At 40.9% G+C, this 14,943-nt stretch overlaps 2 protein-coding genes across 3 annotated transcripts in view; both read left to right on the forward strand.

Moving 5' to 3' along the window:
- The window catches only part of LOC124991706 (immunoglobulin lambda-1 light chain-like), a 1,192,366-nt gene that overhangs the window by 151,241 nt on the left and 1,026,182 nt on the right, over positions 1-14,943 (forward strand). The gene's annotated exons all lie outside the window — the stretch shown is intronic.
- The window catches only part of LOC124991707 (immunoglobulin lambda-1 light chain-like), a 1,154,667-nt gene that overhangs the window by 109,083 nt on the left and 1,030,641 nt on the right, over positions 1-14,943 (forward strand). The window lies entirely within an intron of this gene.

Here is a 14,943-nt window from a genome sequence, read left to right on the forward strand (position 1 = left end):
GCCCAGCACAGAGCCCCGCGCTATGGGTCCAGCCGCTAGCGTTCGCTCGGCGGGCCTGCACCGCCTTCTCCCGGCCGCGGCGTCTTGTGCCTGCGCGGGGTTAGCATGGGCGCCCGGCCGCAGCCCGGTCACGCGACGCGCACGGGCCCGCGGTGCCCTAGGGGCCGAGGAGCCTGGCGCTTGCGGCGCCAACCTCCACCTCATGCCGCGCCGGACTCCGGCGCCCTGCGGCCGCCTTGGGAGCCAAGCGCATGCCAGGCGGCTTCCGGCCAGCGGCAGGCGCGCTCCGGCTCCGGTTCCTGCCGCTGCCAGCTGCCGGTCCGGACGCAGGGGCGGCAAAGGCAGCCGCATTACCGCCGCCGGCAGGGGTGAGGCGCCCCAGCCGGCGCCGCCTCCCGGACACCGGGCAAAGATCGGCCCCGAGACGCACGCTGCGAGCAGAGGTGGGGAACGCGAAGAGAAGGAGGCCGCACGAAGTTGGAGCCGCTTTTGGGCCTGAGAAGGGGGCGGACCTGGAAAGGCGGGGGCGCCTAGGAGGAAATTCGGGACTGGCGGGCGCGCGCGGAGACCCCCGCAGGCTCCGCCCGCTGACTCGGAACTCGGCGGGCTGAACCATCATATTTACTTTCTTATCAACAATAGCGCTCTGGGAATTTATCTGCATATATTTTATTTCTTTCGCTTTGGTAGTTATTAATCATGTTTTTATTCTTTGATCATTTGGTGGTTCTTTGTTGGAATTCATGCTTATTACTTCTATTTCCTGGATTATTGGGTGAACAAAAAATCCATAAGTTTAAGGGAAACAATTCTTTCAGCATGGGTACCCTGAATTTGTTCATAGTGACAATAGGATGTGGTACAATGAAACAGGCATGAAAACAAGTTGCTTCTTTACGGGGTGCCCAGGCAATTAGAATGTTCCCAAGAAACTACACACAATGGTCTCAGGAGAAAAATGACACAAGATGCTGCTTTCACATGACTACATAAGAGTTTGAGTAGGTCATAAACACACTACCACTTTTAATAATATGTACAATGACAGGCATTGTAATTTAAATCAACTCAATAAAGAGTGCACCTTATAATGTTTGAAACACACAAAGACCATTGTCTCTGTTACTAAAACATCTCATGCCCCAAGCACACATTCATTCTACTCTGTCCAGGTACTGTCTTTCAGCTCATTCCACTTTGACTGGCCATCAATCACCTCTCCTTAGGTTCTTGAACATGTTTGTCGTGTGGTGTGTATAATGACATTGAAGAATTGCTCATAATGCTTGGACTCCATGGAATGCTTAATGAGTGTTCATATATGAGGGACTTGATTGCATTCTGTAAAAGAACTGCCAGATTTGATCATGCATATCCCCAAACTCAACTCTATCTAGAAAAACCTACTAGATTAAGCATCCTCCTCTAGGTGGTGGAGATCTTTCCTGAAGAAGATAAGGTGGTCTCTAGGTGCACAGAGTTGACAGGAAAAGGATGCTGTGTCCTGTGTGACAAATATACACACCCGATGAGAGGTCCCTGGGAGGGAGCCTTACAGAACACCTGACTCCAGTTTCTATTCCCACATATTCAAACATGGGAATGTTTTCTCTCCCCTTAGCTATTACCAACTCACATTGAGCACACTTTTTTACACACCTTCTTTCTTTGAACCCTTTTGTTAAGTGTATCATCTTCTCCTGATCCACGTTTTTTCATTCAGTTGTGTGAACAGATATGAATGCTTTCAATTGTTACATTTTCAATGATCTGAGTCCATGTGTGCAGGAACACTCACTTGGGACAGGCTGCCCTGAGGCAAACAAAGAATTCTAAGAGTTTGGATCTGGGCACATGGTGAGGCTGAAAATAATTCTGTCCCAGAGGAAGTCAGAGGACAAAGGAAAAGGCACATATCCACCAAAACCAATATACAGATTCACTACAATCACCAGCAAAATTCCAAATACATACCCTCACAGAACTAGAAAAAAAAGTCCTAAAATTCATTTTGAAAAAGAAAAGACTCAGACTAGTCATAGCAATTCTAACCACAAAAGCAAAGCTAGAGTCATCACAATACCTTACTTCAAATTATGCTACAGAGTTAAACTAACAAAAACTGCAGGCACTGGCATACAAACAGACACAGAGACCATTGGTACAGAGAAGAAGACACGGCGCCAGACCATAGATGTTGGATGTGCATCTGTAGTTATCTGATTCTTGACAAATATGCCAAAAACATACTTTGGAGGAAAGACAGTCTTTTCAACAAATTGTGCTGGGAAACTTGATATCTCTATGTTAAAGAATGAAACTAGAGTCTAATATCTCACCCTTCATAAAATGAAGACAAAGTGAATCAAGACCTAGGAATTAGACCAGAAATTGTATCTACTTGAAGAAAATATAGGATCAACATTACAGTTATAGGCACAGGCAATGACTTTCTGACAGCACCCCTAAAGCTCAGGAAATGATGTTCAGAATTGAAAAGTAGATAACATCTACTTAAAAAGTTTCTGAACTGCAAAGGAAACAATTCAGAATGTGAAGAGAAAACTTCAAGAATGGGACAGAGTTTTGATGGCTATTATTCTAAGAGAGGATTAGTATCTAGAATAGATACAGTACTCAAAACGCTTAACATCAAAAATCAGATAACTCAACTAATAAATGGTAAATCAAACTAAGAGACACTTCTCAATAGAAGAAATACAAATGGTCAACAAATGTTCAACATCACTACCAATTAGGGAAATGCAAATCAAACTACACTGAGATTTCATGTTATACCAATCAGAATGACAGTCATCAAGAATACAAGTAGTAATAAATGCAGGGATGATGTGGAGAAAAGCAACATTTTACACTGTTAGTAATAGGGTAAGTTTAGTGCAACAAGCATAGAAATCACTATGGTTTGTCCCTAAAAAGACTAGGCATGGAACCATCATAAGACCTCCTATGCCACTCCTCAGTATTTATCCTAAAGATTTAAAGTCACCATACTACAGTGATACATGTATATCCATGTTTTTGCAGTAAATTTACAAGAGTCAAACTACAGAACCTTCCTTGGTGTCCACCAACAGATGAAAAAGAAAATGTGGTACACGTACACAATATTTTTTATTCATCCATAAAAATGAAATTATGTCCACTGTAGGAAAATGGAAGGAAGTAAAACAAAATAAACCAAACTTAGAAGGTCAAAGATTATATGTCTTCTCTGATATGTGGAAGTTAGAGGAAATGAGGAAAAAAAAAGGTAGGGTGGGGGCCTTGTAGATCTAGTGAAAAGTCACAAAGGATCAGTAGATGAAAGGGACCAGAGGTGGAGGCACGGAAGGAGAGGGTAAGTGTTGGGGAGTGATAATGGCTGAGTTATATTGTCATATTTCACGCATATACGAATACAAAACAACAAACCCATCATTATGTATAAGTATAATGGACCAATAATACAATGTTTGAAAAAGGAAGAGGAACCTGAGGAAACTAGAAGGGACCAGGGCGTGCAATGAACTGGAGATTAGGAGATAGGGCAGGACTGAGGAGAGGAAGCATGCCAGATTATCAACTCCATTCCTCTGTCTTTCCCAGAGACTTGGATCCTCCATGTGAGTCACCTAGGGAGCAGTGAGGAACTGGTGTAGGAAGAGTAGTTGCTGTGGTTTACCATGAACAGTAATGAGGTCCAACAGCTGCTTACCATGATTATCTCTAGTACTAGTGTGCCGTCCTAAATATGTTGTACTATGTATTGCACCATTTTTTTTTCAGATGACCTATCCATAACACCAGGTCTCTTCATCAAAATCCAGTCAAATTTTTTTCCCAAGACAGAGCACTTAGCACTGTCTGAACACACATCCTAAATGAGAGAGCCAGCAGATGTTGAGCAGGTTGAGGATGTATGGTCAATCTCTTCCTGAGAAGGGGAAAGACTGGATCCATCCAGCATTTCTGATACTATGTGCTCAAGGACGTCCCACACAGCATGAGAAGTAAAGGGAATCATCAGGCACCATCCATAAATCTCCATGATTAGGAAGTTTAGTGACATCCCAAAGGGGCTCTAATTCCTGTACACTGTCACAGGATCCATCTGCCTGATTCAAAATGCACATCAACAAGTTTAATCCCATCAGTTAAGTAGTCTAACCAGGGCGTAGAGTTGTGCAGAGTCCAAGGCAGCTAAGGTTAAGGGGAGGAGGCTTGCATGGGGGGCCCTCCCTCCTCTGAGTTCAGGGAGGGTATAGAGAGGTATGGGGAACCAGGCCCAGTGCTGGGGTCTCAGGAGGCAGCACTCTTGGGGCATAACCCATGGCCTGGGTTCTGCTTATCCACACTCTCCTCACTCAGGGTGGAGGTGAATCCTCCAGGAAGGGACCCAGGACACCTGGGCTACTGTTGTATCTTGTTCATCTTGGGTTCACATGGGATCAGCACAGACACAATTGTATTTTTTCTCTCTTTTAAAGTTCCTGGTCCCAGTTGCTTGGACTCAACTGCCCTAGGCCCTAGGTCTCCAGGACAGACAGACACCATCTCCTGTGCTGGAGCCAGCAATGATATTGGGAAGTATAGGTCTGTCTGTTTGATAAAAATCTCCCAGAAGAATCCCCCAAACTCCTTATTTATGGCACCAAAAATCATCACTACAGTATAGCTGATTGTTTCTCTGGCTCCAAGCCTGCCAACACAGCCTCTCTGACCATTTCTAGCTCTCAGCCTGAGGATGAGGCTGATTATTACTGCTGCTCATATACCAGCAGCAGCACCTTACCCAGGACTCCAAGTTCATGGGGAAGTGGGTGGAAAACCTGTCCTGGGTTTCAGACACTCCTCATCACTCTGAAGTTGCTTCCTCAGCCATTCACAAGATGAACTCATGGACAGGGCCCTGAGAATTCAGTTCTTATCAGTTCCACTTTTCTTCTACCATGGAGTTCCAAAGGAAACAAATTCTTATTTATTGTCTAAGGACAATAACAATTTGTTCTTTGCCCTGTGATTTTGTACGTGAATGTGCAACTCTTTTCACACCCTTATATTAGGGACAGGACACTATCTCTAATATGATCCAGTCCCAGTAGTGTTCAGGGAAATATCACTCTTGTTGCCTCCTATTCCCACATTGTGCAGACCTGCTGGAATCACTTCTGCATAAACCCCATATCCCATGCGGAGTCAACATCTCTCTCTGCTCTACATGAGTGTGTATGTTGGTGAAGGCAACAACCACTGAGAGAATCTGAGGACATTACTGAGGGAATGAGGACAAAGGGAAAGTCTCTTTCTTGAAGTCTTAAGACCTCTCTTCATAGTCAAGTGAGTTGTACCAGACAGAATGTTAGTTGAGACTCTTCTCAGTCAGGATTATCCTCCCTCAGACCTTCAACAGATGACCCCTGTCCAGGTGTGCCCTGCAGATAAACTGTCTCTGGGTGGGATAGGCTTGTTCCCAGAGGATCCTTTTTTTTAAGAAGGGAGAAATGTCTGTGTGTATACCCCTCCTTCCTTTGTGCTTCCTAACAGTTCATGATTTCAACAGGACCCCCAACCAACTGTTGCTAGCATTCCTGTTAAAATGGTTAACTGAGTGATTTATACCATAAAAATATAGCCAACAATTCTTGAACGTATGAATAAGCTTAGACTGATTTCCAGTAAACTGATTCTGCCTAGTTTGCAGAACCTAAGAAACATCAAAACATGCTTCTTTCCTAAACATCTTCTGAGAAAATGGACAATTTTTTCCCCTCAATTAGTGATGGAGCAAGCAGAAAGTGAAGGAGAGTAAGAGCAGAGGACTGAGCTTGGCATTGACTTGGGACACAGGAGAGTGGCACAGACTTTCCCTGATAGGGTTCCTACCATGGGACTGGTTTGGAGAAAGAGCATTAGAGACCTGTCCTTTGGAATGGAGACCCTTGCACAGATGAAGAGCTCATCTCCTCCATCCTTCTCTGTGATCAATTTCCAGTTATTCCTGATGATGCAAGGGTGGGATCAGAACATGGAATTAATTAGTATTGACCAAGACTTCACCTTCAATGTGGGAGCATGCTTACAGAACAATAAATATTTTACAAAGTAGATTTTAATCAATGCCCTGGAGACAATGCCAAAGACTGATGAGGATATTAAAAGGAGATCTCATTCAGGAAAATATTTTGGAGCACTTTTCTGGTCATTAACACAGGGAAGGAGCTATGGCTTTAAAGATAAAGGCATGAATATTTAGTCTGTGTAATCAACCTAAGTTAAGAACTGAGTGAGGAGGAGCCCAGGACAACCTCAGATTCTGGAAGAGCAGAAGGGAATTCTTGGAGGCAGGATCAGAGTTAAGAGGTGTGAGCAGAGAGAGAGGGCTGAAATAGGATCAGGGCTCATGGAAGAAGTGCAATAGGGAAAGAATCTGGTCTCGATCTGAACACAGAAACAGACCAATAAGGCTTCTTTTGTAAGTTCTCCATGAGTCAATTAAGCTTTAAGAGTTGTATATTGCCACATGGAGAATGGACTACCTGGTGCAAAAGGGAAATGTGGATCAGCTGTGAGGTGATCACTGATTCTCTGATGAGCTAAGAGGACTGTCGAATTTGTGTATGTGGTCTTCACTTTAATGTGTGTGAGACATGAAAGCTCTAATGCTTACACTAGAAACTAGAAGTCCTTTTTGATTAATAAACAATAAAAATTTCCCCTCTGTTTTTATAAGAGGGAACAATTTACTTGCTATCACTTGAATATCAATACCTTCACATTCTTCAGAGATCAATCTTCTCTTAATCCGTCTTACATAGTTCTCATATCTGGTGCTGCCACTTTGTAATCACTCTAAACTTCCTTTTAAATTTTTAAATTTGTTCTAATTAGTTATACATGACAGTAGAATGCATTTATGCATTTTGACAAATCATACATAAAGAGTATAATCTCTAATTTTTCTGATTTTTATAATGTAGGATCACATTGGTCATGCAGTCATAAGTACAGAGTTATAATGTCTCCTTCACTCCACTATCCTTCCTATTCTTATAGCCCTTCTCCTCCCTTCACTCCTCTACCTAATCTAGAGTAACTATTCTTCTCTAGGACATCCCCTTGGTGAATTAGCATCTGCATGTTTCTTTGTGTAATGTTTTCTTTCTCCACTCAGTCACAGGTACTTTGATAGTATTTTTTTTTTCAAACTCAGAATGGCTAGACTTTTTTATTCTAATTTGTTGTAATATAATTTTTTTAAATGTTCGGCATAGAGTCTTTGCAATACTCTCAATTATGATAACACCTTCCCTATTTAGTCAATAGGATATATGTTCATTGTTATTCTAATATCATTTGAGACTTCCTTTTCTTCACATGCCTAATGATCTTGTAGTTTAAACAGGATATGTCTAATTGTACATTGTGGTATGTTGAGACCATTAAAATTCTATGTGATATTTTTTTTTGCACTATACGCACGTTTACACTAAACCAGCTTTCTGTGGAATGTGGTTTTGACATTGTATCATGTAGAAAACCCCTTGAATGGATATTTGCATCCTTCTTCATTGATACTTGAAGGGTCAGCTGAGGTGCAGGTAGCAGTCTACATGTTAACTCTTGTTCATATTCTATTCTTTCCTTTCTCCCTTTGATCAGATTGATACAAGAGAGCTCAGAATTGAGCCTGAGTTGCAGACTGATATTTCCAAACTCATTTTTTCAACAACCCTCCCAATTTGTGTGGGTCCCTATGCCTTCCCTTCCAGTCCTCTGTCAAGAAGATTGGAACTTAGTTTTTCTGCATTTCTGCCCCACTGCAGGTGACAGAGGCCAGGACAATACCAAGTACTAAGAGGACATAGTGTAACAAACAGTGGAATTAAGTGACACTGTCTTGGAAATCAGCTCCTCAAAAGAGAAAGGAAGCCTTACAGTCTCCACTGTCACTTCTCTGACCACAGAATAATTTTCAAGTCAGGATCAAGTGGAATGGAGAAGAGAAAACTGTAAGAGAAGAAAATATGCACATCCCAAAGTTTCTCAGAGCATGAGGATTTCTCTTCTCCTTTTGGAGCACAAGAGTGAAGATTCATCTGGAATTATTCTGTCTACATATTTGTGTCCTGTTTAGGTCACAGGATCTTAAGAGCTGGCTTGGGACTCAGGGTAGAAGAGACTCTTGGGTCTTTGGATATTTTTAATGTACTGTGTCTCCTCCAGTGCCTTCTGTGATTGTTTCCTAGGTGGTCATAAATATATTCCATGAATAATGTCTGAGGTTCATTATATAAATTTAGTCTGAAAAGAGTGTGTGTGCTCACTGGACTCAAAATGGATTCCGGAAACAACAATGATATTTATAATTAGGAAATTAAATTAATCTTAAGCACAGGTCATGCAAAATACAGACAGAAACATTTTAAAGTATTTTCAGACAATGAATGGAGAATTTTTGTCAATGTTGTGGGTCTTTATTTTATATCCTTGAGATAAATTGGGTGGATCATGCCAATATAATGGGATAGGATGGAATCAAACCTAGATAGAAAATAATTTAAATAACTGCTTCTGCCTTGATTGGCACATAATGTGTACAGAAAATTGAATGTAATCCTTAGGGAATAAGTCTATAAAAAAATAAAAGGTGCTTATTCTAAGTGAAATAAGCTAGTGCAAAGATAACACCATATGATCTCAATTATGGGTAATATATAAGAGAAAAACTCACAGAGGTAGAAAGTAAAAGAGTTGCACAGCAAGATGAGGTGACTTAGGGACCGGATAAAAGTGTGATGTTAGTAAAAGCAGACAAGATTTCAGTCAGACAGGAGAGCAATTTCTAGTGGTCTATTGCATAGTGTGGTGACTATAGTTAATACAATACATTATGTATTTCAAAATTGAATATAAGAAATATCCTAAATATTCTCCTCACATAAAGTGATTTTAAAATGTCAGAATAGAGAGTCCCATAGAAATGAAAAGTGGATAAGTGATTTCATTCACAGATAGGAAGAGTGACAGGATATGTTGAAAGACAGAGCAATTGGGAAAGACTGCTAATGAACCTGGAGTTTCCCTCTTCTGTGATGAAAATACTCTAAAATTAATTGTGGTGATGGTGGCACAGAACTGAACCCAGTAAAAGACATTGTAGCTTATACTTGAAATAGGTGAATTGTTTGACCGTGGTTATACCTCAATAATGCTACTTTAAAAATAGGTGAGGATTTGTTCAGTAGCCTGACTTACCTCATTCAAAAATATACACATGTGTAATTAACCACACTGCTCCCATAATAAAAAATATTATTAATATATAAAATATTTGCCATGCATTATGTCACATGACTTTAATCCAAGCAGCTTGGGAGGTTGAGGTATGTATATCATGAGTTGAAAACCAGCCTCAGCAAATCAGTGAGACCCTAAGTAATTTAGTGAAAACCTGTCTCTAAATAAAATAAAGAGCTCAGAGTTTAGGATGGTTCTTATTGGTTGGATTCCCTGGGTTCAATTCCTAGTAACAATACAATTAAATAAAATACTTTAAAATACATAAATTAACAAATATATCCTGTTTAGATAGAAAGGACCCATTTTCAAATCTAACCTTCCAATCTTGCCCTCATCTCCTTGTAGCTATCCTACACAAGGTGTGGAGGTTCCATGATCCTCACTTTTGAGACACATTCAGTCACTGAGACAAAATGGTCAATATTTGGAAATGGAGAGCCCAGAATGAAACTGCAGAATCAGTCAGGAATGTGGCCCTGGTTGGTGCACACTCTTTCATTCCTGAGACTCCTTCAAAGTGATGTTTCCATGGTTCATGTAGCACGTGGTGAGTGGCCTGAGAGTGACAAACATACTGGTGGATTTGATTCTGCCCTGTGCTACCACAGATAGCACAGGGGAGGGGCAGAAATAAGGTTGCCTCTGGGGAGACCCCAAGGAAAATAACCATGACAGTTGTTTCCTGGGGTGGGCAGAATGGTTCCTTAGAGATGAGAGATCTTCTAGGTAAGCACCAGCAGAGGGACTGTGGAGGGTGGACCAGCCCTGGAGGTTCACAGAGATACAGTGATATCTGAGCAGAAATACAAGATCTAGGAGCTGGCAGAGATGATGGACTTGAGCAGATCTTATTCTCCTGTGCAATGCAGGATAGAAAATTCAAGTTTCTAATCCTCAAGAAACCTAAAGCAGGAAAGTTTTCTATCCAGACCTGAAGAATTTAATAGAGGGATACAAGAGTGTATAGAGGCAGGGCCAGATATAGGTAAGGAGAGGCAGGTGCAGAACAGATTTGCATTGAGGACTTTCTTTCTCTGAGACAAGGAAGGAGATAAAAGTGGTCTGGAGGAGGACAGGCCCACTGCTAGAATCTCAGGAGAAAGTGCTCTAGGTACCTCCACCATGGCATAGACCTCTACCTGTACCCTCGTCACTCAGGGTACAGGTTGTGACATTGTAGAGGAGGGTCCTTGGGTATCTGGCTTGTTTTCCCTCCTCATCTCAGGATTACCTGGACAAAGCAATAATTCCGTATTGTGTGTGGTTTCCTGTTTTTCAGATTTCTGGACCCAGTCTACTTTGACTCAGCCTCCCTCTGTCCCTGGAACTGCTAAACCATCAGTCACTGTCCCCTGTGCTGGAAACAGCAGTGGACATCAGGAGATCAGTGGTGTCTCCTGGAACCAGAATCGTCCAGGGACAACATGTAAACTTTTGATTCATAGTGTTAGTAGTCAGCCTCAGGGATTCCTGCTCACTTCTCTGACCCCGAGACTTGCAACACATCCTCTCCGACTACCTCTGGGCTCCAACTGGAGGATGAGGCTGATTATTACTGCTGTTCTTACACAGGCAGTGACAAGTACCACAGTGGGCTGAATTTAAGGGGGAGTGAGACCAAAACCTGCACGAAGCACACAAGCTGCTTCTTGCTCTGAAGAGGCTTCCTTAACTTTACATAGAGATTGCATCCTGCAATGTGGACTAGAATTTAGTATCACTCAGCTTCCCTCCTGTCCCATGATGAAATAATGACTAAACTGTAGTCCCATGTTGATATTCTTGTGACAGTGACAGCTTACTCTGCTCTGTGTGATGGTGGTCTCTCTATCCCTTTATTTGATGAAAGAGAGGGTCAAATTCATGCCTATAGGTTCAATTCCTCCAGTTCTCAGGGAATTCTTCATTCCAAATGCCTCCATGTTCCTCCATGGTGCAGGCCTGCCTTGGTGCTCTTTTCTTCAATGACACTGTTTTATTATTTCATGTCTACCCTATCCAAGTCATGGTGGTCTTGCGTGAGATCTTTTTTGTTTTGTTTTGTTTGCACTTTCTGGAAAGAAGTTCAACTGAAACATGTTCTTATGATGTTGCTCAGTGAATGAGTCAGGATAAGTGCCGGTTTTCATTAATGACACTCATTTCTAAACCCATATGAATTAAACCAAGCAGGAGAGAATAAGAATGGCATCTCCTTCTTTTACAGAATCACAACTCCCCCAGTCAATGGATCTGAATTTTAACCTGTATGGGAATATTCATTGGTCTCTTAATTAAATGACCCTTTTTCTCAAAATGGAGACAATTGGAGGGTGAGAATAACATTCCTCAGGGATTCTCAATGTGTTTGATTTCCATGATGTGCAACCCAATTACTCTGTGGAATCCCCAAGTAGAAAAAGGTTAATTATATATGCAGATATATGCTCCTCAACTTACTGTGGAGTCACATCCTGACGAACCCATTGTAAATCCAAAATAAACTCAAAAATGCTTTTTATACACCTAATCTACTGAACATTATTGCTTAGCAACACCATAAAATACAGAGTATAGGTTATTTGACCTTATGATTGCAAGGCTTACTTGAGCTGCAACTTCCAAAACCACAATCAAGTTCTAATTCACATGAAACTAGCCTGGGAAAAATCAAAATTGAAGATTGAAAATGTGATTTCGGTTGAACGCATATTGCTGTCCTATCGTAATAAAGTTGAAAAATCTTCGGTTAAGCCATTGTAAGTTGGCCACAGTAATGAGGATGGAGATGAAGAAATGCATAATGAGAGTTTTAGAAACAAACACACACACATACACACACACACACATTTGTATTTGACTATATTTTCAAGCATTCTTTGAATGGATGGGTGAAGGCCCCAGACAGCATTGGATGATAATCAACATCAGTCACCTTGCTGGAATTTTTCCAGTGTTAACAAGGAAAAGTCAATTTCCTGACATTTGAATGCCAACTCCAATACATTTCGGTAGCTTCCATTGCACTTTGTGTTTCTGAATATGAAGTTTCAAAGTACCTCAACATCCTTCCAAGCTTTTCCTCAATAATTAAACTACACATGGACATATTTTGAAAAATATGTGAAAATGATTACTTTGAACATGACAATTTGAATGTTTGAAATTTTCACATCTCAAAATGATCTCCCGTGTTTCACTCTTCAATGCCATAGGGTACTCAGCACTCAGTGTATTGCCATTTCCTCCAGGGAATTTCATGGCTAAGAGCTAAGACTTCATTCTTGCCTCTCCTTGGGCATTCCTAGCAGTTCTAACTTCAGTTGCATCTGTCCCTTTTTTCCAACTGCTTCCTGGTTCAGCCATGGACTTGCTGGAGGTTCAAGGCAGAGGGTCCAGGTTTCCACATGAGCTTCATCATAGCAGCATGAGGTGACAGTGCTAGGGCATTGGGTCTATATCTATCTTTTATTATCTTTGTTCATGGATTCTGGGAGATGTTATTCTAACACTGAAATAGGAGCTCCTTTCACCCTGTCTTGATTTATATTTTTCTTATAAAAATTATTTCTACTTCTGATATTATTCTGAGTCCCTGTCCTTTTCAGCATAAGAAAGGAAAATAATTCAGGTTTATTTCCTGATAATTTAAAATTAATTATTATGAAATGTATCATACCCAAAGAGGCTTCCAAGATTTATATATATGTGTGTGTGTGTGTGTGTGTGTGTGTGTGTGTGTGTGTTTGCAGTGTCATAGATTTATAAAAGAAGTGTTTACAATGCAATGAAGTAACAAATATTGACTCTGTTCACCTATTCCAATATCTTCTCATCCCAAACAAGCAGAATGAGTCTGAATAGGAACACTTCTAGGAAGGAGTTGGTTCCACTACCCAGCATTCTTGAGACACACAGTGTTCTCTAATTGCATAGCACCACCTCTGCCTGAACTCACAGTCCACAAATTTTTGGTGAACTTTCTGCAGAGAACAAACCAGGTTAGGGAGGGAGTAGTGGTCACAGTCTTGGATAGGGTATGATTTAAAACTGACCTGTTTCTTTAACCAGCTCCATTCTCTCATTCTGATTTCATTGTTACCAGGCTGATCAGTGCAACCCACAGGCATTGAGACTTATACAAATATTAAAGGATGGCTTTCACTGCACACTGGGGATCTGGCTTTCTCCGCTCTAAGTCTTTGAACACTTTTCAGTGTGGTACATGACTTCAAATCTGTGTCGTTCTTTATTGCCCTGTACTGATACCCTTGTTTGTGAAACTTTTAAAAACATTTCAGTCTAGTTTTAGAAGGGCATAACCTCTCATTTAGCATAATAAATAAGTACACCCAGGGGCATTTTTACAGAAGTATTGCAATCCATGGATAAAAAGCTCACCAGTGTTGCTATGAACAACTGGGAGAGTGAGAGGTGTTTTGAGACTTGAGTTTGTGTTATGACAGGGGCAGGGTGAGTGAGAGAAAAGGAAACTTTCTAATGCAATCTCCAGGGAACATTGCATATCCGATATTTTACTAACTGTGAAAATATAGCTGGTTGTCCATGCTCTAGAAAGACTTCCTGAAAACAAGAAGCAGCATTTAATGAAACCTGCGTTTGGTACTCTTCCAGGTCCTGTGATGACATTTAATGAACTTTTTGAAAATGTGGTTTTAATTGTATTTGTTGAACTACATATCATACTATAATTTCTGGCATTTCTTCTCCTTTGAGGACACTTATTTCCTGTAAAATAGGTCATATGATTATCCCACAGGTTACTGATTAAATATCTTCTATTTGGGAGGATTCTTTTCTCTTAATTTTCCCTTCTATTTATTCCCTTGATTACTTTATATCATGATTACTTTATATCATGTTTAGCATCTCATCTTCCTTTCTTATTTTTCAGGAGAGTTTCCATTTCTAATCATTCCACACAGTTCACATGTAATCTTTAATTTCCTTCCTGTCTTTTTCTAGTCTTCCATTCACTTCAAAAGTGTTTGTCCTTATTTCTTGGATGTGTTTAGCAATGACTGTCCTAAAGCCTTTTAGAGATATGCATCACTCTCCCATCTCCTGACTGTCTTTCACAAGAATATTGATGTTTCTTTAATTTTTTTGTGTGTGAAAATAGTTGCACTCTGTCAGGCATTCCAATATTATTTTATAAAACTCTGCATCTTTTTCAGATCCTATTTGCATACAGGCAATGTGCCAAGTAGAATTCAGGATACAATTTGGTTACTCTCCACAGGTAGATTATGGAGCCTATCTCAGGTTAATTAATACAAGTTTGCAAGACTACTTGCATTTTACTTGGTGTATACATCATGAATTCTCCCACCTAGAACTGGTTGTGGACTACCCCGCCATCCTGTTTTTACTCTTCTCAATTTCTTTAGCATCAGCTCCATGTGTCTGCCGTTCTGAGGTGAGACCAAAAGCTCAAAAGTGATCCAGGTAGTTGCTTTCCCAACCTCATCCCTCTCAACAACCTCCTTATTTCTACCTTATCTGTTGTCTTTTTCCTTCTGACTCTGGTTAAACAATATGTACTTTTATTGCTGAACACATCTGTGCCAGTGCACATTTCCAGACTGAGTACCAAGAAGAGACACGACAGGAACCAGGGAGTTTCATACCATCTTCTTG

Source organism: Sciurus carolinensis, chromosome 8 (assembly GCF_902686445.1).
Source record: "Sciurus carolinensis chromosome 8, mSciCar1.2, whole genome shotgun sequence".
In the NCBI taxonomy this organism is placed as follows: domain Eukaryota; kingdom Metazoa; phylum Chordata; class Mammalia; order Rodentia; family Sciuridae; genus Sciurus; species Sciurus carolinensis.